Source organism: Macaca mulatta, chromosome 15 (assembly GCF_049350105.2).
Source record: "Macaca mulatta isolate MMU2019108-1 chromosome 15, T2T-MMU8v2.0, whole genome shotgun sequence".
Classification (NCBI taxonomy): domain Eukaryota; kingdom Metazoa; phylum Chordata; class Mammalia; order Primates; family Cercopithecidae; genus Macaca; species Macaca mulatta.
In genome coordinates this window covers 118,815,360-118,842,800 of record NC_133420.1, presented here as the reverse complement: position 1 = coordinate 118,842,800, position 27,441 = coordinate 118,815,360, and the positions used below count along the sequence as shown (strand labels likewise).

Here is a 27,441-nt window from a genome sequence, read left to right as displayed (position 1 = left end):
ACTTTGAGAAAAACAGATTTTTCCTCAGTTTGGTCCTCCCTAAGAGCTACTTTGATAAAGTGATTCAATGTCTTGCCACTGGCTGCTGTCAGAGGATCAGCTTTGCAGCTGGTAGAACGTTTGGGTTACTCAGGTTGTGTGTGGGGTAGAGAAGCCCCTGGCTCGCTTCAGTGCCTCCCCCTTCGTGGCCTGCCATTCGCAGTTGAGGGCATTTGCCTCCTTCCCTTCACAGATTTGATATCCCTGCGCACGGGTAAGCACCTGCAACTTGTGTGTTAATGGGATTGGGCCCACTTGGATTTCAGTTCTGGGAAGGAGCCAGTGCGAGCCAGGAGGAGCTTGGAAAGGTCTCACACAGTGGAGGCGACCCCCGGGCCAGCCCCATGCAGCTGGCCTAGAGCCTGTCGCCTGAGACGCCTGCCCAGGCACCTGACTCCCTGGGCTGCTGCCTCCTGACTCAGAATCAGGAGCGCCACTGCTGGGTTCGGCTCTGCCACCTGCCAACTCCTTGAAAGTGGTAAATTGTTTCACCTCCCTGAACTTTCTCTCTTAGCTTCTTACCTGAAAAACAAGGAAACTGACTTCCATTTCCTCTGCTAAGTACGTTTGCAAGGGTAGAGCTGCCATCGACCAAGCTGCCAACTATGCCCCAGTTTATATGCGCGCCTTAACCCCTGCCCCGCCCTGGTGGTACTATTAGTTGAATGAGTCCATTGGTTTAATTTAGATGATTTCTCCTTCTCCTTCTCCTTCTCCTTCTCCTTCTCCTTCTCCTTCTCCTTCTCCTTCTCCTTCTCCTTCTCCTTCTCCTCCTCCTCCTCCTCCTCCTCCTCCTCCTCCTCCTCCTCCTCCTCCTCCTCCTCCTTCTCCTTCTCCTTCTCCTCCCCCTCCCCCTCCCCCTCTTCCTCCCCCTCCTTCCTCTTTTTTTTCAGACAGAGTCTCGCTCTGTCACCCAGGCTGGAGTGCAGTGGCACAATCTCCGCTCACTGCAACCTCTGCCTCCTGGGTTCAAGCGATTCTCCTGCCTCAGCCTCCCGAGTAGCTGGGATTACAGGTGCCCACCACCATGCCCAGCTAATTTTTGTATTTTTAGTAGAGATGGGAATTTGCCCTGTTGGCCACGCTGGTCTTGAACTCCTGACCTCAGGTGATCCACCCGCCTAGGCCTCCCAAAGTGCTGGGAATACAGGCGTGAGCCACCGCACCCGGCCTAGATGATTTCTTCTAAAGTACCTTTCTCCTCCCAGACTCTGTGAGTGTCTTTAGTCGCAGGCTTTGTGCTTCTCAAGCAGGTAAAATGCTTATCATCTCGACTTTAAATGTCTTTTCTTCATCCCGAGCTATTTTCTCAGAAAAGCGGGGGGACTCCCTGGAGTTGAGTCAGGAGCTGTGCCGTGTTGGACGTCTCACAGTGGTGGGAGCAAACTGTCTCTGGAAAAGGAACAGACTTCATTTTCTAAACTGGACAGATACAGCAGTTGCAGTGTTTTTGCATAATAAATGCTAATCACGAACCAGGAAGGAGCCGGTGATTAAATATTCGGTTACAGCACTGGGTGCTTTGACTCCTCACCAGCCCCATCCCAGGGTGTGAAGACAAGAAGAAAAGCTAGCGCTGACACCTACTTGCAGCGGCCTTGACTCTATCCTTGTCTGGGTCGGGAGTGCTGGGTGAGAAGTGTCCTTGAGTTGGCCTTTGCTGGCAAAAAACAGACAAAACACATCGTCTTGGAAAAGTCTGTGTCAGTTTAACAAAATTTTATTTACTCTTTCCACGTTTAAGCTGTAGCCATAATGCCATGAACTGCGCTAATACGCACTGTTACAGCTTATCCTAGAATATGCAAATTAGTTCTTTGCTTATATGAAATTTAAAGCACAAAATTATGCCTTTCAAATTTTTCAGATCCTCAGCTTTCAGGTTTAAGGATGTTTACATGGCTTTTAATATGCTTAAATGTATTGCCATTTTAGACCACTGAAACCTGTGATAAAATCACTTTAAGGAAGTTGCTGGAAATATAATTCCTTGTTATTATTTAATAGGAACTTTTAATAAAAAATTTCACCTCACATTTCCACTTCTACTACCTGAGAGCTTTAGAATACATAAGAAATAGTTCTATCTGTAGCATGTACTTAATGGTACATTTTTAAGGAAAGACAGTGTTCAGAAAACTCTCCGTCACTCTCTAGTCAAAGCCTATACATAGAAAATTGATTGGCCATCAGGTTGGTCTATGACTTCCAGGTCATTAGGGAAGAGACCATCAATTACTGATGTTAAGTTGCATCATCCAATATTGTCCTTTTATTGCTACACATACTCAAGATGCATCGATTTTTAAAAATTAATTAATTTTAAAATGTATCTATTGACCTTTCTTGGGGTCTATAGTTCTGTAAGTTTTAACACCTGTATAGGTTTTTATAACCACCACTACAATTAGGCTGCAAGAGAGCTCCATTGTATAAAAAGTAAACTCTTGTATGTTACCCCTTTAAAATCAAACCCCTGGCAAGCACTAATCTCTTCCCCAGTCCTTGTGGTTTTGCCTTTTTTAGACCATCACAAACACACACAAATCATACAGAATGTAACCTCTTGAGGTCTGCTTCTTTCTCTCTGCAAGAGTAGGAATTTGTCTGTGTTGTTATGTGTATGAATACTTTGTTCTCATTTATTTCTGAGTAGTATTTCATCTGATGGATGTATCATAGTTTATTCACCTGTTGAAGGATAATTGGGTTGTTTCCAGTTCTTGATGGTTATAACTAAAGCTCCTATGACCATTTATGTAACAGTTTTTGTGCGTGATCAGACATTTTCATTTCTTTTGGGTAATGACCAAGGACTAGGATTGATGAGAACTCCAGGTTTAACTTTATAAAAACGGCCAAGCGGTTTTTCAGAGTGGCTGTATTATTTTGCAGTCTAACCAGCAGTGCATGAGAATTCTAGTTGTTCTGTATCCTCACTGGCATTTGGTATTGTTAGTTTTTTTTAAAGTTAGTCATTTTAACAATATGTTTTTTATTGTGTTAAAAAATGTTTCATTTAAATTAGCTGGGTGTGGTGACAAGCACTTGTGATCCTACCTAGTTCAGAGGCTGAGGTGGGAGGATTGCTTGAGCCCAGGAGTTTGAGGCTGCAGTGAGCTATGATCACACCACTGCACTCTAGCCTGGCCAACAGGGTGAGACCCTATCTAAAAAATTTTGTTTTTAATTTTATTGAGATAAAATTGACATACAATAAAGTGAGCATATTTAAAGTGTAGAGTTTGAAAAGTTTTGGTATGCATAAACACCTGTGAAGCCATCATGAACGTAAAGAAAAATGAGCATATTTATCATGCTGTAAAGGTTGCCTGTGCCCATTTGGAATCCTTCATGCCACCATGATATCACCTTCCTCAGGCAACAAATGATCTGCTTTCTGTCACTGTAGATTAGTTTGTATTATCTAGACTTTTATAAATGAAATTATATGATATATACTCTTGTGTAATATAGTTGTATCAAAGATGTCCTTGCCTAATATGGTCATACCACATGTTTGGTTAAATTGATACTTCCTATTTACCTTTCTTTTTTTTTTTTGAGACGGAGTCTCACTCTGTCACCCAGGCTGGAGTGCAGTGGCGTGATCTCGGCTCACTGCAAGCTCCGCCTCCTGGGTTCACGCCATTCTCCTGCCTCAGCCTCCTGAGTAGCTGGGACTACAGGTGCCCGCCACCGCGCCCGGCTAATTTTTTGTATTTTTAGTAGAGACGGGGTTTCACCGTGTTAGCCAGGATGGTCTTGATCTCCTGACCTCGTGATCTGCCCGCCTTGGCCTCCCAAAGTGCTGGGATTACAGGCCTGGGCCACCGTCCCCGACCCCTATTTACATTTCTTTATGTTTGTGTAGCTGTCATTCAATGCAGAGCCAAATTATGACTGTGATTATTATTATTATTATCATCATTATTATTATTATTTTGAGACAGAGTCTTGCTCTGTAGCTCAGACTGGAGTGCAGTGGTGCAATCTCAGCTCACTGCAACCTCCATCTCCCGGGTTCAAGCAGTTTTCCTGCCTCAGCCTCCTGAGTAGCTAGCACCATAGGCATGCACCACCATACCAGGCTAATTTTTGTATTTTTAGTAGAGAAGGGGTTTCATCGTGTTAGCTAAGCTGGTCTCGAACTCCTGACCTCAAATGATCCACCCACCTCGGCCTCCCAAAGTGTTTGGATCGGCCACCACGCCTAATTCTTTTTTTTTTTTTTTTTTTCGTAGAGATGAGGTCTCACTATGTTGCCCAGCCTGGCTTGAACTCCTGGACTCAAGCAGTCCTCTCACTTCAGGCTCCAAAAGTGCTAGGATTACAGGTATGAGCCACCATGCCCAGCCAGAATTCTTGAGTCAGTTACTCTATCTCAGTATTGTGAACTTACTACTCCTATGTGCTCTTACATTGATTGTATCTGGTGAGAAATCTGTTTATCGTTCATAGTTCATAGTTAATCCTTTATTTATGCACCACTTTTTTTTTTTTTTTTTCCTGTGATAGCTTTCCAGATTTTTCTTTAAAGTTCTGAAGTTTTACTATGATGGGGCTAGGTAGGAATTTGCTACAACAATTATTATTTATTTAACATTAGGTACAATTTTTCAATGAAAAAACTCATGTCTTTCAATTTAGGAAAATCTCCTCTGTCGCCCAGGCTGGAGTGCAGTGGCACGGTCTCGGCTCACTGCAACCTCTGCCTCCTGGGTTCAAGCAATTCTCCTGCCTCAGCCTCCCGAGTAGCTGGGACTACAGGCACGTGCCGCCACACCTGGCTAATTTTTTGTATTTTTAGTAGAGACGGGGTTTCACCATGTTGGCCAGGATGGTTTCCATCTCCTGATCTCGTGATCCAGCTGCCTCAGCCTCTCAAAGTGCTGGGATTATAGGCGTGAGCCACTGCATCTGGCCTAATTATTACATTTTTAATATTCATTTTTTTTACTCTTTCAGACATTTCTTTTTTTCTTTTGAGACTGCTGCTGTGTCGCCAGGCTGGAGTGCAGTGGCACCATCTCGGCTCACTACAACCTCCACCTCCCAGGTTCAAGCAATTCTCCTGCCTCAGTCTCCTGAGTAGCTGGGATTACAGGCACGTGCCACCATGCCCAGCTAATGTTTGTATTTTTAGTAGAGACGGGGTTTCACCATGTTAGCCAGGCTGGTCTCAAACTCCTGACCCCAAGTGATCTGCCTGCCTCAGCCTTCCAAAGTGCTGGGATTACAGACGTAAGCCACCACTCCCGGCCACAGATCTGATTTTTAAAAAATACTCATCCGTTCCCTTGCCATAATGGCATTTTAAAATTTCGAATGTTCTTGTTCCACAAATGTCATTCTCTACTTTATCAGTTTGAGGATTCAATATTTTTATCAGGTCGCTTTAGAATTCCTACGGTAAGATTTTGCATGGGGTGTGTGTGTGAGTGTGCAACTGTGATCAATGTGAATTACATGCCTACAATTATACCGTCTGTACGCAGCAGACCCGGGTTTACTATTGTCACGACACTAGACATTCTCTTATGTTTTTTGCAATTCTTACATGTGAGTTTATCTTCTGTGGGAATTTTACCTTGTGGGCTCCCTCAGCTGTGGCTGTCTCTCTAGGAAGTAATTTCACATTGACCCACAGGGTACATAGATCCTAACCAGATCGCAGGTTAATGACGGGCTCATGATATCCTGTGGATGAAGCTGATGCAGCCGTGTTCATGTGAATGCACCTATTTCCACCTGTGACTGATGCAGAGGCATTCCAACTCCTAACGAGCCAACCCTGCACCCAGTGTGGGTCCTGAATATGAGACTCTCCCAGGTTCAACTCCTGTCCCTGTGTGATATTGGGCCCTGCCCTTTCTCCTGTTTCAATCTCCAAAGGGGAATTTTTTTAAAGGTGTAGAAAAATAGGTGAAAATGAACTCATAGATTCCAATCTTGGGTTTGCTAAGAATATTTTCCTAAAAATATGTATATCCTATTTTTAAAATATTTATACGTTACTAAAGCAAAAAGAAAGTGTTACTTGCCCAGACATGCTAACTTCCCAGCAAATAACGCTTTGGCAGATTGGCAAGTTTTGCAAATAAATAGGGACCATTCATCATGAAAGATGACAGGCATAGACACTCAAGATTCCAGTTTCTAAAACAATGTCTAAACAACGTTTGAGTAAATTACTAACTTTAAAAATAGATTTAATTTAAAAATTTCACAATTTGCATGAAGATGGCTTCTTATTAAGAAACGTTAAAATCTTTGTTTTAATTTCTATTGTGAAATTAAATAATTCAAACTTCAAGTCATTGGAACTTTCAGTTATTCTGAGCCTTGTGACAAATGTGGCTATGCAGCCTGAGTCACGTGGCATGCAGCTGCAACTTCCGCCTTTTTTTCCCCCTCTGAATAATTAAGAAGACCAAACAACACCAGAGAGAAGACTCCCTCAGATCACCACCCCTCCTCATTGAGTAATAAAGTAATCTTCCTTGGCACATAGCAATCTGTGACCAATCAAATTGCTTTAATGTATGCACTGGTCTCCTATGGAAAATGTTGTAATCCTCTGAAAATGTCTTTGTCTCTGTAAAAGTGAAACCTTAACTTCTCCACTTGGGAGTGCTGACCATATTCATTTGGAGCTGACGCTTCTTGAGTGACTATTCTCAAACTTTGCACTCGAATAAACTCTATCCTTAGTCATATTTTCTGAATCTCATTATTTAAGGTTGACACTATTATGAGAAAAAGATGAAACAGAAAGAACTGCAGCCAAGGTGAACTGGTCAAAACTGGCTAAGGTCGTAAAATAGAACTTTTACAACATACAGATGTGAATTAATAAAGTTTAGGCATCAGCTGAGAATAGTAGATTTATATCTGAAGTCCCACAAATCTGGGTTTCATCAACTGCTTCAACTCAGTAAACATTGCCAGGGCTTGCTCTAGGCACAATGCTGTGCTTGGCAATGGGCGTGCAGAAGCGACTAACATGTGCCCTTTGCCTCCCAAACAGCTACTTTTTAACTGATCAACCTCAAAAATACTACACTTGGGATCACCAGACATTCTGCAGTGCAACTGGAACTTTCATGCTAAAAAAATTCAAACCTGAGTCTAAACAAGCGTAGTGTAAACATCTAAGTGTAAACATCAGCTTACAGGAAATACAGGAAGCAAAAGAATGTATTAGTTACACCATAAGAATGCAATTCATCAAGATCCAGACTGTGGAAAACTGAGCAGACCAAACATATGGCCTGAAAGCCAGAAAGAAGAAGGGGAAGTATCACATATTGAAAGAGCTTAAGAAATTTACCAAATGCACGATGTAGACTTTGCATAGAGCCTATTTGAACACACCAAATGCATAAAGTTATTTTTGAGAAAATTTTAAAACAAACTGGATATTAGATGAAATCAAGAAATATTAATTTGGGGAAGTATGATGATGTGTTGTGATTAGGTATTTTTTAAGTGCTTATTTTTAGACAGACGTCATACATTTAAGACTGAAAACCTGGAATTTGCCTTAAAATGATCCAGAGAAACACTGAGTGGTGAGGAGAGGAAGGGGTGGAGAGTAGATAAAACAAGATTGGCAAAATGTTTATAATACTTGAAGCTGGGTAATAAATACGTGAAGATTCATTATATAGTTCCTTTATTTTTGCGTATGTTTGAAAATATTTATAACAAAATGTTTGTAGAAATAACACAGAACTGAGTTTGACTCAGCAAAGGAAGGAAAGAAGAAGGGAAGGAAGGAGGGAGGAAGGAAGGAAGGAAGGAAGGAAAGAAAGAAGGAAGGAAATAAAGAAGGAAGGAAAAAAAGGAAGCAGGGGAGAGAATGTACCTGTGAGCAGCAACAGGAAAGCTGCAGTGAGCTTATGAAGATTCGTAGGGAGGGCTGGCTGCCTTCCATGAGTGTCTCAGTCTTGGGAAATATCTTAATTCTGCCAGATGTGAGAAGTAATGGAAGGGTAGCTGTATTATAGACATAGAATCTTTTTCTCTTCTGCCCATTTTACTTAATCTTCTCGTCAATAATTTGGGACTATTTCTCTGCCTTTGGTTGTGTTTGAAGGAAATCAAAGTGTTTCACTCCAAAATACAGGTCCCTGGTATAATGAGTATTTTAAATTAAAAACCCTTAGAGACCTTTAAGCACTGGTTTTCTCATATCTATATATACAGGTTGAGCTAACCTACCAAGGAGAACAATTATTCTTGCTGTCTCCCCTGTTATCTCCGTATCCATTACACAAAAGAAGACCAAAAAATGTAACTACATCCGAACAGACCCTTTTCAAGATAATAACTAGCTCCAAGGATCATTTAAATTCCAAAGAGAACTATTTACAAGTTAATTTCTGTTTCCCATCCAGTCATTCTTTCTAGTAATCATTTATTGCCCCTCAATGGAATTCTTCTCTCCACTCCCATAACCTGTTTTAACAGGATCCAAGCTCCCATTCTTTCTGTAACTGACATCAGTGGACTGCGGGAGGTCCCCAGTTGCTTGTGGGACTTCCATCCCAATGAGAATAAATTCAAGGCTGAGTCAGAAAATAGTCCAAGTACGGAAATGTATTGCAAAGTGAAAAGTACACACTCAAGAAAGGGGAGTGCGGGTGTACTCAAGAGAGAGTCACATGCAAAAGGGTTTGGAGCGGCTGCCTTTTTATGGGTTTCTTTAAGGGGTGGAATATTCATGAAGATTCCTGGAAAAAGGTGGAGATGTTCTGGAACTGTAGTGCTACTCATTTTCACACCAAATATGGACGTTCCTGGAACTGTCATGGTGCTGGTGGGTGTGTGATGTGTATGTTAATGAGCGTATAATGAGGTTCTAGGTGAAACCTAGGTCAAATCCCGTGCCACAGTGAGTCCAGTTAGTCTCACCCAGCTTAGAGCACACCCTGGTTTTTCAGGGTCTTATCAGCCCATAGTTTCTGAAGCTATTTCTACAGTTTCCTTTTGCTAGCCATGTGAAACCACTGCCTGGACTTTTCTATTCTCCTGAGACCACTCTTGTTATTCCTGTCTCCTAACCTCGGAATGGTATATAAGCTTCTGTACCTCACTGGGAATTTGGGTCTTCATTCAGAAGGCTCCCAATGTATACGTGTTAAATGAATTGGTATGGCTTTTCTCCTATGAATCTGCCTTTTGCAGGTTAATTTCTCAGTGAAACTTCAGCGAGGGTCAAATGGAAAGCCCTCCCTTGCCCCCTACGTGTTATTGAGGTATGTTTCTCATGGATAAACGCGATCTTTAAGTGATTTTTGGAATTTATTAGTCCCTTACTGGTAACTCCATTTGCTTCTATAAGAAACAAGGGCAGAGACTTACAGTAAATTCCAGGGCTCTCCATAGAATGATTAACCCGTTGTAAGAGTAGTAAAGTTGCTGAGAAATTACCTGCTTGTTTTCTGGGTGTCCTTTGGTGTATTCTGTTTATATACATTACCTACCACCCTAAAACTTCAGGGCCAGGATGTGGATTATCACGGGTTCCAGTGAGGATCGTGAAGGAAATAAAAATATTTCACTCCAAAATATCCTTCTTTGACGTATTTTGAGATAGCTGTTCAGAGGGCCTGCAAACAGAAGTAGCCCCGAAAAGCTGTCTTTCCTGGGGAACTTTGCATCTGTGCAGAATGTGCACGGTGCAGCCAGGCCTCCTCTGAGGCCTTCTCTTATTCAGATCTAGAAAAGATTAACTGAGAGTCCAACATCTTTAAAGGTCTGAAGGAAACTCTTACCACGTATTCTCTCTGAGAGCTGCAACCTGTGAGGTTACATCATCTACATAACAGGACCCCCTTTGTGAGCCAGGCCTCTTCTTCTCTCCCTCCATAACCTGTCTTACTGCCATAACCTGATGTTGGCCATGCTCTGAGCCCCGATTCTTTCTGTAACCACAAGATGGTAGAAAAGTGTCAACCATCTGGCGATTTCTTTCAGTTTTTATTTTTATTTATTTTTATTTTTTTTGAGATGGAGTTTTGCTCTTGTCACCCAGGCTGGAGTGCAATGGCGCGATCTTGGCTCACTGCAACCTCCGCCTCCCGGGTTCAAGCAATTCTCCTGCCTCAGCATCCTGAGTAGCTGGGATTATAGGCGCCCACCACCACACCCAGCTAATTTTTGTGTTTTCAGTAGAGACAGAATTTCGCCATGTTGGCTAGGCTGGTCCGGAACTCCTGACCTCAGGTGATCCACCTGCCTTGGCCTCCCAAAGTACTGGGATTACAGGAGTGAGCCACCATGCCTGGCCTGAGTTTTTATATTTTGTATGACTCCCAAGCTCATATGCACATTTCTAAAATTTGTGAGTTTTTTTTTTTTTTTGAGACAGAGTCTCACTCTGTCACCCAGGCTGGAGTGCAGTGGTGAGATCTCAGCTCACTGCAACCTCTGCCTCCTGGGTTCAAGCGATTCTCCCACCTCAGCCTCCAGAGTAGCTGGGGTTACAGGTGTGCACTGCCAGGCCCAGCTAATTTTTGTATTTTTAGTAGAGACAGAGTTTCACCATGTTGGCCGGGGTGGTCTTGAACTCCTGACCTCAAGTGATCCACCCGCCTTGGTCTCCCAAAGTATTGGGATTACAGGTGTGAGCCACCACACCCGGCCAGTAAGCTATTTTTCTTTTCTGTTAATCTATTTGTTTTATAAACTAAAATGATCAAACCTTCTGGAAAAATAGCATCTAAACTTCCCTACAATCGTTACCATGAAATCCTTTCCATTCTAGATTAATCTACCCACATAAAGACTGGAAAAACTGATGAAGATGTGAGTTATTCCTTCCTACTCTCAATTGGGGAGGAGAATGCTCTGGTTTCCTTTTCCTGGAGATATACGATATTTGGGAAAAATGGAAGATGGAGGCCGAGAATATACAAATATGGATACTGGACAATCTGGAGTGTCTAAACATTTTTTTTCTACATAATATACTGCCTTTGGATTCTATAAACTCTAGAAATATCTGAGGAATCAGAGGATTATTTTGATAACCTTTTATTCCCATAAGTGGCCCAAATATCACTCTTGTTCTAAATTTTAGTTGGAAAAATATGGTCACTGAAAGCATAGACTAACCTAAGCAGACTCTCTGCTAGTTTATTTTTAACTAACGCTATATGCCAGGCACTGTTGTGAGGACTTTACCCTTGGAAGCATGCATGATTATTTCTAGAGCTCCTCTACAGAGGAGAGCACCCAAGTGCACACAGGCATCAAGATGCAACCAGGACTCACACCCAGACAACCTCATCCTCCGAGTTCTGCACATCCCCACTGCCCTACGCATGGCTGTCTTTTGTTTAGCTTTAACTTTTGTATCTGATGTTTTTTAACATCAGATTTTCTATTGATTTTTCCCAAGTAATAATTAACAAAGCAGGCATACTGAACCTACTAATCACTAGAACTATGCAATGGTAAGAAAAAAAAAAAAACTTTTCTTTGTGCAAAACTGGAATAATTAACCAGAAACTTTGGTACATATGATATTGGAAATCACTCAGCTTCATACTTCCCCCTCTTGGCTTTTTTTTTTTTTTTGAGACAGAGTGTCACTCTGTTGCCTAGGCAGTGGCGCAATCTCGAGTCACTGCAACCTCCGCCTCCCGCGTTCAACCGATTCTCGTACCTCAGCCTCCTGAGTAGCTGGGATTATAGGCATGTGCCATCACACTCAGCTAATTTTTGTATTGTGAGTAGAGACAGGGTTTCACCATGTTGGCCAGGCTGGTCTCGAACTCCTGACCTCAGGTGATCCACCCGCCTTGGCATCCCAAAGTGCTGGGATTACAGGAGTGAGCCACTGCGCCTGCCTCACCCCAATCCCCATTGCTTTATTCACTGAGCAAACTTATAAACAGATCCTATGATCTTTTAAAAATTCTTTTGGGTTTTTCATTGTAACTGTGACTTTTTTTTATTACATTTGTACATATGACACTTTCTTTTTTTCTTTCTTTTTCTGAAACGGAGTCTCGCTCTGTCTCCCAGGCTGGAGTGCAGTGGCGCGATCTCGGCTCACTGCAAACTCCGCCTTGCGGGTTCACTCCATTCTCCTGCCTCAGCCTCCCAAGTAGCTGGAACTACAGGTGCCTGCCACAACGCCTGGTTAATTTTTTTGTATTTTTAGTAGAGACGGGGTTTCACCGTGTTAGCCAGGATGGTCTCGATCTCCTGACCTCGTGATCCACTCGCCTCGGCCTCCCAAAGTGTTGGGATTACAGGCATGAGCCATGGCGCCCAGCCAATACATATGACATTTTCTAAAATACATCTTCGAAGTCCAGAAATTCAATACTAATAAAGCTATCCTATTGAAGAGCGCTTTGCAAGTCACTTTGTTGGATACTTTGTGGAATTAAGATGCATGAGACATGGACACTACTTTCAAGGGATCTAGACCATGTGGTTGTGAAAAGTGTTTTCCTTGGACCAGCATGATCTGCATCAGCTGAGAGCATGCTAGAAATTATTGGGCCCCAGAGATTCTGGGAGTAGGGCTCAGCAAAGTCTTAACAAGCTCCTTGGGTGATTTTGATGCACACTCAACTTTGAGAATCACTGATCTAGCAGTGTAAGAAATATAAACAAAAGACTCTGAAACAAAGTTAAAATCAAGTTTAAACAAAATACAGTGGAATTTCCAAGAGGGAAAGTTGAGTTGAGGTGGAGGGAAATCTTGAAAAGGCTTCCTGGATTTGGTACTGGGGCTGGCTCCTTACGGAAGGGTGGGATTGGATGGCGCACATTGGAAGGTGGCAGGAGGTTCATCTCAGGAGGATAACAGAGAAGACGGAGGTGGACACAGTTAAGTGTCCTGTGAGGGGGCCTTAGAATCCTCCATTTGGGTGGAGCAGAAAGTGTGAAACAGCCAGTAGAGGCTCAGTCATGGAAATCTTTGAATATCATTACTAGTACTCTAATAATGAAAGAAAAAAGAGAACACTTAAAGACAATATGCCATTTCCATAAGGGCGGAAAATAGTGGGAATATGAGTATACACAGGTAGAATAATGGGAAACGTTCTTATATTAGGACTTCAAGAAAACCTGGAAAACAATGATGACACTTTAAAAAAATTTCTTGTGTAAATTTAAAAAATACTAAAGTACTCATTATTTTACTTTTTGAAGACATTACTATGGGAATTTCAGTCACAATATGGGTAACATTTTTGCCTTATAAAGAAGTATGGTAGTGACACTCTATTATTGTAATAGAGCCATAATCCTAATTCTTGGCCTTTGCTAGATAATTTCCTGATTCAACTTCAGAAACGGCTTCAAAGAGCATTTTGAGAGAAGTTGTAATATGAGTAAGTATAAGGTAGACAATAATATTGCTATTAAAATGAAAGCCTGATATTGAAATATAAAAATGAACTTGCACTATAATAACTAGAGAAATCTTTTAAACATCCAAAAATAAGTATATTTTTAGGTTTACTATTCAAAGAAAGACTGCAGAAAGTCAAAGGAATTTTATCTGGAGAACACAGTGTAAAATGAAAGAGATTTTAAAGGGCTTTACATTTGGTTGAAATGGAGTAACAATCTTCTGCTTGAAACAACCAAAATCATGAAAGAACAACATGGCATGGACATCAGGCAACAAAGGACAGTGATCTCTAAGAAGCATGAGAAACGTGCAGTTGAGAAGGAGGCTGGGAGGACTTGCTTTCCAGTCACAACCCTGCTGACCAAGCCAGGATCTGGTCAAAACAGGACGCAGTGAAGAAACTGGCAAAAAACAGCAGGTGGCTCAAAGGCAGCTTCTAGTTGCTCCCAGTGCTCGTTAGTATAAGATACTCTCATCAGCACCAAGACAGTTTACAAATGTCATGGCAATGACCAGAAGTTATCACCTCTTTTTGTGGCAATGACCAGGAAGTTGCCCCCTCTTTTCTAGAAAGTTCGGAATGACCTGCCCCTTAATTTGCATTAATTCATCCCTTAATTTTGCATATAATTAAAAGTGGGTAAAAGTAGGTAAAAATACGGGTAGCCAACAGCCCACAAGAGATGCTTTGGGGGTACTGCCTATGAGTTAGCCCTGCTCTGTGAGGACAGTTCTGGTTCAATAAAAGATTGCTGTCTAATACCCCTGGCTCACCCTTGAATTCCTTCGTGGGTAAAGCCAAGAACCTTCCTGGGGTAAGACTCCAACTTGGGGGCTCAGCTGCCCTGCGTCAAAGTGAGCCCTAAGATTGCCCACCTTATGGCTCTGAGAAAGCTTTCAGGCCATGGCGCAGGGAGGGGCACCCGGGTGGAGCATGGTGGTCTTCCTGAGTTGAGACAGAGCTGGGAATTGGGGAAGTCAAGAGAGCAAGAGTTCTGAAGAGAAGAGAGCTGCACAGAGGAAGAACCCTGGAGACCTGCAGAGAGTTCCGTGGGATCTTGAGCAGAGCACTGATCAGTACATATGTGTGAGGAAATGCTTTGAGGATGGGGGAAGAATGATCCAAAAGATGGAAGAGAACAGTGCTTCAAAGAACACACAAGGCCAAAAATAGCACCTGTTCCCAAAAACCAGAATGGAAAACCTTGTAATTCAGAGAGCATCAGTTAATGTACGAAGAACTGCCTTGCCACTGTAGTGGAGAAAAATTAATCCTAGAATAAATTCAGATCTGCTTCTAATGAACAAATCTTAAAAGCAAGCCCAGAAATGATCAAACTCTTTCAAAGTACCTTAACTATATCTCAGAACAGAGCTCAGAAATATTTATAGGAGTACAAAAATAGTCAACAACCAATGAAATAAATCATCAATATCTACTATTCAAAGAAAAATTGCCAGACATTCATAGAAGCAGGAGAATACAGTCCATAATGAGAAGAAAAATCATTGAATCAAAACCAGCTTCAAAATGACACAAATGATAGAATAGGCAAGGACTTTCAAACAGTCATTCTGATCAAATTTCATATGTTCAAGAAGCTAGAGAAAAGATTAAAAATGCTAAGTAGGGACATGGAAGATCCAAATCAAACTTCTAGAGATGAAAACTTCAAAAACTGAGTTGAAAAATATATTAGATGAGAATTGCAGCAGATCAGAAAGTTTAGAAGAAAATATCAGTGATCTAAAAGACAGTACTAATTGGATGCTATCTAAAATGAAACACCAAGAGAAAAAAAGATTTTAAAAAAATTAACAGAGTGATCTCTTGGAAAGATGGGGCAGCTTGGGGACTTTGCCACTGAAGCACTTTGTGCTGGATAAGAAGGCAATTACTGCAATCTTTGACCAGTTACTGGACTTTGTTACTGAGGATCACATATTGCTGAAGTATGTGAATCTCCCTTCTCAGCTCAAGATCTGAAGATCCAATCCAGGTGGAATAAAAATAGCAACATATAAGAATCTAGAACTTGACTGAGCTACTGAGGATAATCAAGTAGAAATACAAGAATATAAAAACAAGCTTTCTATCATTGGTAACGTGCTATGTCAGAGACAAATGAAGGTGGCATTTTTTGGCAGGACAAGCTCTGTTATCAATGCAATGTTGTGGGATAAAGCTCTCCCTAGTGGGACTGATATACAACCAATTGCTTCCTAAGTGTTTAAAGGACCAATGGAGATAAAACCTATCCTATGACAAAGGGATAAGATGAAAAAAGAGCGTAAAGACAGTTCATCAGCCCTTCAGATGGACAAAGACTTGGATGCTGGCTGTCATATACATGTGTTTTGGCCAAAGACAAAGTGTGTCCTCTTGAAAGGTGAGATGGTTTTAGTAGGCAGTCCAGGCACAGATGTCACTACAGAGCTGGATACCTGGATTGATGAGTGTTGGTTAGATGCTCATGTCATCATTTTGTTTGTAAACTCTGAATCAACACTAATGAACACAGAAAAACATTTTTTTCACAAGGTAAAAGCAGCTTTCCAAGCCTAATAATTTAACTCTGAATAATCACTGGGTTGTCTCTTCATCAGAGCCAGAATATAAGGAAGATGTATGCAGACAGCACATGGAAAGGTGCTTGCATTTATTTGTGGAGAAGGTTAAAGTTGTGGATCCTTTAGAAGCACAGAATCATATATTCTTCATTTCAGCAAAGGAAGTTCTTAGTGCTAGACAGCACAAACCACAGGGGATGCCAGAAGGCAGTGAAGTACTTGGGAAAGGATTTCAGGCAAGATTACAGGAGTTTCAGAATTTTAACAAATCTTTGAGGAGTGTATCTCACAATCAGCAGTGAAAACAAGGTTCAAACAGCACACTATCGGAGCTAAGCCAAGACTAGATATTGTGAAAAACACAATAGATTCAATAAACGTGGCAGTGACAGAGAAGAGCTTATTCAAAGGAAGAGTGGGAAGAACAAATTGGTAGACTGAACTTTATCCCAAACCAGATGAACCTTTTAACACTAGATGTTAAGAAAAAAATCAGGAAGGCCGAGTGTGGTGGCTCACGCCTTTGGGAGGCTGAGGCAGGTGGATCACGAGGTCAGGAGTTCAAGACCAGCCTGGCCAACATGATGAAACCCCGTCTCTACTAAAAATACAACAATTTGTCGGGCATGGTGGCAAAGCGGAGGTTGCAGTGAGCCGAGATCGCGCCACTGCACTCCAGCCTGGGCGACAGAGCGAGACTCCATCTCAAAAAAAAAAAAAAAGAAAAAAAGAAAAAAATCAGGGAGGTTACCAAGGAAATGGCAAACAAGGTTTCATGTGCAAGGACAGATGAGATTTGTTGACTGTCTGTTTTGGTTGATGAATTTTGTTCAGAGTTTCATCCTACTCTAAGTGGATTGAAAGTATATAAAGGTGACTTAAATTAGCACTTAGAAGATGGTATCAGAAGAAATATGGTTGATTGATGCACCAGTGAAGACAATGCCTCAGTATTTAATCCTAGCAAGAAATTATTAAAAATTTGAAACCATTATTTTCAGCTGACATATAGAATAAACTGCATACTCTGATCCCTTGCAAGAAATTTGACCTCAGTTATGACCTCTATTGCCACAAGTTATGACCGGATTTTCAAGAGGACAGTGTATTCCATTTTTCCCTGGGCTGGTCTTCACTTGTGCATTCATTCCTACAAATGCTCAGAGGGCGCTCCTGGGATTGTCAGAGCCTCACTTTCCCCAGCTCTTTAGCCTGTACTCCCACTGCTTCTATCAACCCAGCAACACCAGATAATGCATCACACACAGAACTCATGGTTACCTTCATAACAGGATTAGCTTCTCTTACATCTAGGACTTCTATGGGCATCACTGTTGGAGGAGTAATTTGGAAAACTGTAGGCTGGCAATTCATATATGTTTCATTATGTATGTATGGAGTTTGGTATCTTTATGAAAGGCTATCCTGGAGCACCTGTGCCAAGGAAAGAGGCTTTAAACAGCGGTTTGTGAACTGCGCATCCGAGAAACTTCAGATGTTTGCTAGCTTCAGGAGTGCAAACTGCAGCCACAAAGTACGACAAGAAATGGCTGTCACTTTTGCTTGCCAGTGGCAACAAGTTGTTGTTACTCAAGGATATCTGGAAGAAGAAATTACTAGATTATCCAAAGAAATAGATCAGTTAGAGAACATACAAAACAATTCAAAGCTCTTTTTTTCATACTCATAGCTTTAATAGTGTGTTCTACTCGACATTTCTACTTTCATAACTATTGCACTTAATAGCTTCCAACAGTTTATTTTATTTTATTTTATTTTATTTTATTTTATTTTATTTTATTTTACTTTATTTTATTTTGAGATGGCGTCTCACTCTGTCACCCAGGCTGGAGTGCAGTGGTGCGATCTCAGCTCACTTGAACCTCCACCTCCCGGGTTCAAGCAATTCTCCTGGTATCCAGGTGGCAGAGGGGAAATAGAGTCTGGAGAGGGAGGCCGGACATAGTGGCTCACGCCTGTAATCCCAGCACTTTGGGAGGTCGAGATGGGTGGATCACCTGAGGTCAGGAGTTTGATACCAGCCTGGCCAACGTGGTGAAACCCTGTCTCTACCAAAAACACAAAAAATTAGCTGGGCATGGTGGCGGGTTCCTGTAATACCAGCCACTCAGGAGGCTGAGGCAGGAGAATCGCTGGAACTTAGGAAGTGGAGGTTGCAGTGAACCGAGATCATGCCATTGCACTTCAGTCTGGGTAACAAGAGCAAAACTTCATCTCAATAATAATAATAATAATAATAATAATAATAAATAAAAATAAAGAAAACACAGTTAGCTTACCATCCTGTGGGTCAGCAATTTAGGATAGGCTCTGCTCTGCACTTTGGCTGGTGTCAGCCAGCCTTGGCTCATTCATGTGTGCGTAGCCAGCTGCTGGTCCAGGCTTCCTGGTTGTTTTTATGCAGACTTTTATATTTCCCACCATGTTCTGGTCCACACCTTATGTCTGCCTTCAAGGTACCCGTGTCTTCAATCCCTGAGCATTTCCAAGTTCTGCAGGATGAATCAGTCCTTGGTAGGCATCTAGTTTTCATTCTACACATTCGGCTAAGGCAGTTCCCAGTCCTCAAATGTTTGTGTGCAATGAACAGGTATCTCTTGGCTTCATTTAAAAAGTCTGTGTTTCTGTCTCCTTCTTCTTCTTTTCTCTCCCATTCTCCTAGCTTGTCATTAATTATCAAGGGGGTATGGGTGCACAAACACCTTTACTCTACCATACACAAAAGTCTGAAATGCAGCTTCTTAAATAAATGACGACCCTTGTTTGATGTCAAAGAAAGGAGTGATGAGTCTAAACCAAGCTTCTCTGAGTGGCAGCCATGCGGGGAGATGCTTCCCCAGTTACTAAAAGAGTGTAACCCACAAGAATAGACTGTGACGATGGCAACAGGAGTTTGAAGGCTCTGTCAGAACATTCTGGATGTTCTTATGGCACATGGACTCATAAATTCAAAGAGCTTTCTTATTTTTTACTAAAGGCTATGTCTTTGACTTTGGGGCCTCTGTCCGACTCCAGTTAGTAAGTGCATTAAAGGCTGGAAGGTTGGCTGTTTTGGGCTGTGAGATAATAATGATGGTTGAGCTCCTAATAATTTTATCCGCATTGGCTGCCTTTTGTTCTGGGAAGTATTTACTACTGCATTATGGTGGCTTTTGAATATGATTTTCAAAACATGCCAATAGTGTCATTTATTTACTTTGCTGAGGAGAGATTATTTTGAGGTTTGAGAAAAAAATAAATTTCTGGCATTAGAACTGTAATAAAGCCATTTTGGGGGTCTGACTGCTCATTGCTTTCAAGCCTGGCCCCTCTCTCTTCCTCTCTGTCCACTACTGGACAGACCAGTGCTCCCTCCTTCAGCACCGGTGGGAGATTCACACCACACCAGACCCTGCCCTCATGGAGGAACCTACACCTCAGGTCCAGCCACTGACCTCCATCAAAATCCAGCCAGTAACCTTTCCTTGTTCTCTCACATCATTTTCTTTGTGCATTTTTCTGTTCCTTCCCTCTCTTTTTTTTTTAGCAAATTTGCAGAAATTCTCTCTGTATTTTTGACGTTAAGTTTTCACATGTTATGAATGATGCAAATATTTTCTCCAAGACTGTCACTTACGTTTTAGTTTTGCTCATTTCTTTTTTGCAGTACCAACATTTTGACTTTCATAATGTCACATTTGACAATCTTTTATTTTGGATTTTGTAACATTCTTAGAAAGTACTCCTCCCTGCCCAAATTATGAAGGTTATGTTTTCCTTCTAGAATTCCTGTTAGATGGCCACTGGAATTTCTGGATCTGTCCCCCCTGTCTCTCATATTTCTCTGTATTGCATTCTGGGGTAATTTCTTAATCTTTTAGTTTACAAATTTTATCTTCAGCTTTGTCCATTTTGCTATCGCACATCTACTGGCCTCATTTACTGGCCTCGTCTACTGGCCTATTTTTATTTTGGCAATCATTGTTAATTTTTGAGGTGGAAGAATAGGGAGTTGGGGCAACCAAGGGTTAAGGCGTAAGCAAAAGGACAGCAGATGCAGCTAGTTCTAGGCAAGTTTAAGCAGCCTACAGGCCACACCCTCACTCCTGTGATAACCAGACAGAAGTCTCCACTTCAGCCTCTGATTGGCTGCAGGCCAACTCTTCACTTCAGCCTCTGATTGGTCACAGGTGAAGTCTCCACTGCAGCCTTTGATTGGCTGTAGGCCAGTCCTTCAAAGGGTGTAATCAATTAGAGGCCTCTAAAGGGCACCTAGGGGGTGTTACCAAATTCTTTTAGCTTAATAAAAACCCTAAAGAACATTGTAATCTGGGCTCTTGAGCCACTTGCTCCAGCCTGCTATCACTCTCTGAAGCATACTTTCGCTTCAGTAAATCTGCACTTTCGTTGCTTCTTTCTTCTTTCTCTGTCTTGTGTGTTTTGTCAAATTCTTTGTTCAACATACCAAGAAGCTGGACAACTCACAGTCAACACTTTCCATCTGTGGCCAGGCATGGTGGCTCACGCCTGTAATCCCAGCACTTTGAGAGGCCGAGGTGAGTGGATCATGAGGTCAGGAATTCGAGACCAGCCTGGCCAACATAGTGAAACCCTGTATCTACTGAAAAAAACAAAAATTAGCTGGGCATGATGGTGTGTGCCTGTAATCCCAGCTGCTCAGGAGGCTGAGGCAGGAGAATTGCTTGAACCTGGGAGGCAGAGGTTGCAGTGAGCCAAGATCGTGCCACTGCACTCCAGTCTGAGCTACAAAGTGAGACTCCATCTAAAACATTAAGAAAAAAATGACTTTCCATCCAGTAACATTTTCAATAAGTTAATTTTTTTTTCATAACACTTAAAAAATGCAGTATCTACTTAAACTATTCTCAGGATATTCATTATACTTATGATGAAAATCCTTTCCTCTTTGCCCTAGTAGTTTTGTTTTCTTTGGGGCTACTTCTGTTTCCTCAAATGATTGATTCCAGGTTTTCTGTTCCTGTGTGTAGTTGAGGGTCTGTATTAAACATTGGGTTTCCTCAGCCCATGGGGAAACTCCTGGTGGTCCGATGGTAATTGTCATGGAAGAAACCCTACACTGGTCAACCTGGGAGTGGAAAAGACTGTGTGGTCCTCTGGCATGGGAGCAGGGGGTTGCCTTCTGAGTTTGATTTCCCACTCCTCTCCTTATCCAGGGGGCTTGGACCCTGGCTTGGGGTCTGCTCTAAAAGTGGGGAGTTCTGGGCTTGTGTTTTGATTCTCCTTCCCCACCCAGGAAGGTTTTGTTTTCTCTTCACAGTGTCCATCACTTGGGTCCAAAGCTGTCGCTCCAGCAGCTCCATGGAGGGTGACAGAGAGGCATGGTGGCCCACCGACCCTGAATGCGGCTCTGCAGCCTCCTGGGCAATCTGCCTGAGCCCCATTCTGGGCTTTGTGTTTATTGGCTCTAAGCCTGGAATTTTCCAAGGACATTGTTAACAACCCTGACTACTACATCATCTGGATACTTCAATTTTTCTTCCATCACTCAAAACCCATCTTCTTCCCCCAATTTTTATTATTATGAAAGTTATTATATACATGTATCAGGAGATATTCTAAGAATGCTTATAGCAAAATACAGCATTCTCTTGCACCCTGTGTCCTACACACCACCCCAGCTTTTCCCCAACCCAGAATGCTTTTTCTTGGGGGGAATTTACCTGCTGCATCTGCAAACAACATGCTTATGTTGTCGCATCTTAAAATTTTGGACTTGCAGATCCCCTGTTGCCTTCCCAGCCCCACCACAGACTTCCATCCTTCCCACTCCCCTCCCCGTGCTGTCAAGACGGTGGCATCCTTGTGCTGGTAGAACAGTGCTCACTACTCACGTTATGACAGTAATAGACATGTCTGCTGTCACTGAGATTTTTGCAAAAGCCTATCTATGTTGGTATTTCCTTTTCTACCCCAACTTTTTGTTTTCCCTAGAGATAGCGTTCATTTTATTGTTTATTTCCCCCCCCTTTTTTTCGTTGTTGTTGAGACGGAGTTTCACTCTTATTGCCCAGGCTGGAGTGCAATGGCGCCATCTTGGCTCACTGCAACCTCTGCCTCCCGGGTTCAAGCAATTCCTCTGCCTCAGCCTCCCGAGTAACTGGGATTACAAGCATGTGCCACCACACCCAGCTAATTTCTTTTCTTTTTTTTTTGAGACGGAGTCTTGCTGTGTTGCCCAGGCTGGAGTGCAGTGGCGCATCTCGGCTCACTGCAAGCTCCGCCTCCTGGGTCCACGCCATTCTCCTGCCTCAGCCTCCTGAGTAGCTGGGACTACAGGTGCCCGCCACCGCGCCTGGCTAATTTTTTGTATATTTAGTAGAGACGGGGTTTCACCATATTGGTCAGGCTGGTCTCAACTCCAGACCTTAGGTGATCCACCCACCTTGGCCTCCCAAAGTGCTGGGATTACAGGCGTGAGCCACCAAGCCTGGCCTATTGTTTATTAACTTGGTTTTAAATACATATGTAATCGTCATTAATCCAAGCACAATTTTCCACCAGTTATTTAAGTCTCTTCTCAGTATAATCAGGTGCATCGAGTATTTTATCACTTTCTTATTTCTGAAGACGCCTTTCCCACCCACTCCAATTCTTCCTGGGTTGAATCTTCTGTTTTCTGTATCACAAAATTTCTTCTTTTTGACTGAATTCTCTTTTTGGGCAAAAGGACATCCTCTAGTGGCTTCATGAGATACTCTCATTATTTGCAGGTTCCAAACTTCCAAATTTGCCTGCTCGCTGAAATTTATTTGTAACCCCCGAATCAATCATTGTCAGGCCTCCTCAGTCATTCACAAGCGTGCCCCGAGCGGTGAAAAATGTGTTTCTGCAGGCACAGTTCTTAGCTGAGGTCAAACAAGGCAGTGTGCTGCCTCTTGTTTCAACTGTCGTACTGTAACCGTGTCCTGATCACCATCTATTTAGTGTCACATGTTGTACATTTTTGTGCTTTTTGTCAGTAATTTTTTTTTAAAGAAAAATTTCATTTTAATCCAGCCTGATCCCTACACGTGTGTTTCACACAGACCTTATTTTTTAAACAGTTTATCGTATTTAATACATTATAAAATTTGAAAAATTGTAGGAAAGCAGCAGACTTGAACGGGAGCAATTCAAACAAGGAATAATTCTGGCCCCTTGGCAAAACTGATTAGTTTTAAAACAAAGTAAAGTTCACATCTGTGAGGTGGACAAAAAAGTGTGACTTCTGTACAAACTACATTTAGCATTTCGTGTCTAACATCTTTCAAATGCAATGTGCTCATGAGGGTTTTTCTGAACACCCATGAGAGGGTGGAACCTCCATATACAAAGAAACTTGATTCAAGGTTTTTTGTTGTTGTTGTTGTTTAAAAAAAAAAAAAAAAAAAAGGAAAAGGAAAGACAAAGGGAAAAGAAATAATGGATGGCTGTTGGCAATGGAAACTGTAAGGAGACTGTGTCCTCACCGCTCATGGCTTGTTTATTAGTCAGAGGCCTCGGGAGGCCCAGGACACTTCATGGCCATCACACCACCAACTGCGGCTAGCACCCTTTTTTTTTCTTCTTTTTTTCATTTCCTATCTTTTGACATATATATATAATTTTTTTTAACACCTCGAGGATATCACTATTACAATTGTTCCCATATGAATACAGGTGTGGTCTCTATTGGATATAAATGTGTCTTTTATTCAAGTTTAGGTCCAGGACTTGGTTTGCTGTCCCAACTGCACATAAATGTCCTTTTTTGTTGTTGTTGTTTGAGCTATTAGTTGTATGTGTTTTCCTTTTTGCATAAGAAATATGTCCGTTTAGTCCAGGGGCTCTTGCTTTATCTGGGTGATGGAGGGTACGGACGGACGTCCGCCTCAGTTCCCTATGAAGGACGCATTCGCTGAACTAGGATGAGCCCACTCCTTCCCCACAGGAGCCCACGATTTCAAATCCTCTTTGCTGCAACCTCTCGAGGACTTGGACTGAGATGAGGTGACAGTAGCCACTTAGTGGAAACCTGACGATGTGTGTTAGGTCGTGATTCTAGTCTGCATTGACAGAGTTACACATCACGTCGCCGATCTCTGGAAATACTTCTTCTGTCGGGGATTTGTCACTGCTTAGTGTAATCCTTTCTCTGAGGTCTGGGTCCACACGCACAACAAGGCACTCACAGGGCCTTTAAAAACGACCAGTTTCTCTGTCCTACTTCAACAAACAGTGCTGTTTGAGACTGTCCAAAACAATGGGCTCTGTACCATCAAAAAGTCTTCCGATTCAGATTACAGGGTATTTGGTGAGGGTGGCCAGGCTGCTGGTGTACATGTGGCCGCCCACATCAATGTGGACAGGTGCACTGGATTTTGTGAGTTGTGCCGGTGTAGGGATGCCTTGGTTGTTCAGCGGAGATGCAGGGGATCTAGTGATCAGAGGTCTTGACATATTGGGCCAACTGTCCCTCTGGCGGATAACCGCGCGGGCCCGGGCGGGAGAGAGAGACGGCCGGCGGGAGGCCGGGACTCCCGGTCTGGCTTCTCTAAGTAATGCCCGAGGAGTAGTGCCCCTTCCACTGCCCCCTCATTGCCCCCTGGAGCCGGGGGATCGGGGCAGCGCCTGCGCCAGGCGTGCCGCGGGTGTTGCCGCGGGAAACCCATGTCTGGGGCCGCCCGGGGTGGAGCCTGTCAGTGATTTAATTGTTTAATATGGGCCCCCAAGTTGGCCGGGCGCGGTGGCTTGTGCCTCTAATCCCAGCACTTTGGGAGGCCGAGGCGGGCGGATCACGAGGTCAGGGGATAGAGACCATCCTGGCCAGCATGGTGAAACCCGGTCTGTACTAAAAATACAAAAATTAGCCAGGCGTGGTGGCGCTCACCTGTAGTCCCAGCTACTCAGGAGGCTGAGGCAGGAGAATTGCTTGAATCCGAGTTGCAGTGAGCTGAGATCGCGCCACTGCACTCCAGCCTGCCAATAGAGTGAGACTCCGTCTCAAAAATAAATTTAAAAAAGAAAGGCCCCCAAGTGTACTGCTGAAGTGGTGTCTAGTGTTCCTAAGTGCAGAAAGGCTGTGATGTGCTTTACAGGGAAAATATACGTGTTAGACAAGCTTGGCTCAGGCATGAGTTATAGTGCTGTTGACAGTAAGTTCAACAGCATTGAGTCAACAATACTTTACATCCAGAAGGAGGAAGAGGAAAGTCATTGACGCAGATGTGAGACCACTCTGAAAAGTGCCCAAGTAACACCTATAGTACCTGGTAAAGTTATGGAAAAAAGAAGAAGAAGGAGAAGGAGAAGAAGAAGAAGAAAGAAGAAGGTGAAATTTGTGGATTCATGAGATGACATTAAAAATTTAGTGGACTGGCTGGGTACAGTGGTTTGCCTGTAATCCCAGCACTTTGGGAGGCCGAGGCAGGCAGATCACGAGGTCAGGAGTTTGAGACCAGCCTGATCAACATGGTGAAACCTTGTCTCTACTAAAAATACAAAAATTAGCTGGGCGTGGTGGTGCATGCTTGTAATCCCAGCTACTCAGGAGGCTGAGGCAGGAGGATCTCTTGAACCCGGGAGGTGGAGGTTGCAGTGAGTCAAGATTGCACCACTGCACCGCAGCCTGAGACACAGAGTGAGACTCCATCTCAAAAAAAAAAAAAAAAAAAGGTTAGTAGACAGCATTGTTGTGAGGCTGACAGCCAAAGAAATTTGTAGTCACATTACCCAAGGTCAGGAAAATGCAAAACTCTTCCCAGCTTGTGTTTTATTATAAAGAATAATACATATAGTTAGCTATTGGTAAGAAATATATATTAAACAAGGTGTGTGTAGATAAAAACACATAAAACAAAAATATGTATTGGTTGGATGACAAAAATGTAGTGACCAGAGGCATGGAAGCTAACCGTGTATTTCTCCAGGAGCGATGGTTCAGTATGGGCTAGCAGTGTTCACAGTGTCTTTAGAGAACATACTCCAGCACTCACCAAGGCCATGCTTCTTGCATCACAGCTAAGCTTCCTGCATCCACCAAGGCCTTGCCTCCTGTGTTATAGCCATGCCTCCTGTACCCACCAAGGCCACGCCTCCTGTGTCATGGCCCACCCTCCTCTACCCACCAAGGCCGTGTCTCCTGTATTCATCACTGCTATGCCCCCATTCAATAGCCACACTACACTTCCTACACCACAGCCTTGCCCCCTGCACCCACCGCAGCTATGACTGTCCAATAGCCACACCTCCCCTACCACAGCCACACCCCCAGCACCCTCTACAGCCACACCCCCTCCACAGCCACACCCCCCACAACCGCACCCCCTCCACAGCCACGCCTCCTGCACCCACCACTGCTATGACTATCCAATAGCCACACCTCCCCTACCACAGCCACACCCCCCGCACCCACCATGGCCACACCCCCAGCAGCCACCACAGCCACACCCCCAGCACCCACCACAGCCACACCCGGCACCCTCCACAGCCACACCCCCTTCACAGCCACACCCCCCACAACTGCACCCCCTCCACAGCCATGCCTCCTGCACCCACCACAGCTATGACTATCCAATAGCCACACCTCCCCTACCACAGCCACACCCCCAGCACCCTCTACAGCCACACCCCCTCCACAGCCACACCCTCACAACCACACCCCCTCCACAGCCACACCTCCTGCACCCACCACTGCTATGACTATCCAATAGCCACACTTCCCCTATCACAGCCACACCCCCATCACCCACCACAGCCACACCCCCATCACCCACCACAGCCACACCCCCAGCACCCACCACAGCCACACCCGGCACCCTCCACAGCCACACCCCCTTCACAGCCACACCCCCCACAACTGCATCCCCTCCACAGCCATGCCTCCTGCACCCACCACAGCTATGACTATCCAATAGCCACACCTCCCCTACCACAGCCACACCCCCAGCACCCACCACAGCCACACCCAGCACCCTCCACAGCCACACCCCTCCACAGCCACACCCCCCACAACGGCACCCGCTCCACAGCCACGCCTCCTGCACCCACACAGCTGACTATCCAATAGCCACACCTCCCCTACCACAGCCACACCCCCAGCACCCTCCACAGCCACATCCCCTCCACAACCACGCCCCCCCGACGGCACCCCCTCCACAGCCACGCCTCCTGCACCCTCCACAGCTATGACTATCCGATAGCCTAACCTCCCCTACCACAGCCACACACCCAGCACCCACCACAGCCACACCCAGCACCCTCCACAACTGCACCCACTCCACAGCCAGCCACGCCTCCTGCACCCACCACAGCCACACCACAGCACTCTTCATAGCCATACTTCCTGCACCTTCCACGGACACGACTCTTGCTCTGGCCTTCACAGGCTGCAGTAACATCTCCTCTCCTCCCTCCTTTCCCTTAACCCTTATGGCTAATCTTTA

At 43.7% G+C, this 27,441-nt stretch overlaps 2 pseudogenes; one reads left to right on the top strand and one right to left on the bottom strand.

Annotated features, from left to right (window-relative positions):
* The first annotated feature begins 8,833 nt into the window (after positions 1 to 8,833).
* On the top strand, positions 8,834 to 27,198 carry LOC100426011 (mitofusin-1-like; annotated as a pseudogene).
* On the bottom strand, positions 23,833 to 24,514 carry LOC114672676 (BTB/POZ domain-containing protein KCTD1 pseudogene; annotated as a pseudogene).
* Positions 27,199 to 27,441: the final 243 nt, after the last annotated feature.